This window comes from Schistocerca piceifrons, chromosome X, assembly GCF_021461385.2.
Source record: "Schistocerca piceifrons isolate TAMUIC-IGC-003096 chromosome X, iqSchPice1.1, whole genome shotgun sequence".
Lineage (NCBI taxonomy): Eukaryota > Metazoa > Arthropoda > Insecta > Orthoptera > Acrididae > Schistocerca > Schistocerca piceifrons.
Window position 1 is genome coordinate 828157109 of NC_060149.1, and position 934 is coordinate 828158042.

Genomic DNA, 934 nt, shown 5'->3' on the forward strand with positions numbered 1-934 from the left:
TGTGTTTAGCTTTTCACTGGCCAACTGTAGAATCCCTAATGATGAAGAGAAGCTTCGTAATAAGGCATTAAACATAAAATGTTGCTACCCATGTAACTAAATATGAGAGGAGTGCACATTAAAGAAAGCATTTTGTAAGAAACTTAATTTCCAACTGGAAAAACAGGTTGTCCAAAACTGCAATACTAAATACTATGTGGTACAGTGTGCTCATTGATACTTAAAGTGTTTGTTTCTATTTCATGCAGTGAACAAATCATATGAGGAATGAGTCAGTTTTGTAAAGATTTCTATTCTTCATGTAGAAGGTACGCTTGTAAGAGTTGCTGTTAATTCAATTACAAGTGAAATGATAATTAAATGGACACCCTAGCTGCAAACAGGCGTTGATGTACTTCATTGGGGACATGTTGAAAATGTGTGCCCCGATCGGGACTCGAACCCGGGATCTCCTGCTTACATGGCAGACGCTCTATCCATCTGAGCCACCGTGGGCACAGAGGATAGCGCGTCTGCAGGGACTTATCCCTTGCACGCATTTTAGGACATTAGAATAAAACTAAAGCAGTATGGTCTTTCATTAAATCAGAATTAGGTACAACAGTTAACCACCAGGAAATTTCAAAAAACATACAAAACAACGTTACTATTTCAAACTCTTCTCAAATAGCTCAATGTTTTAATAAGTTTCTCATAAATGTAACAAAATTTGGTGTAAATGTGATTACTTATCAAAACAGTGTGAATTGCTTTGGCCTAAACAATAATAGTGACCACTTTGTGATATTTAGTAAAATCTCAGCTGAAGATGTAAAAATGCTATTTTATCATTAACAAACAAAAATGCTCCAGGATGGGATCAAATACCCACCAAAGTAATTAAATTTGTATTTGATAAAATAGCACACCCTCTGTCCTTAATAATCAGTCAGTC

General features: G+C 35.8%; 1 non-coding gene across 1 annotated transcript; it reads right to left on the reverse strand.

Annotated features, from left to right (window-relative positions):
- Nucleotides 1-421: 421 nt before the first annotated feature.
- On the reverse strand, nucleotides 422-496 carry Trnat-ugu. The gene has a single exon. It is a non-coding gene; the product is annotated as a tRNA-Thr (tRNA).
- Nucleotides 497-934: the final 438 nt, after the last annotated feature.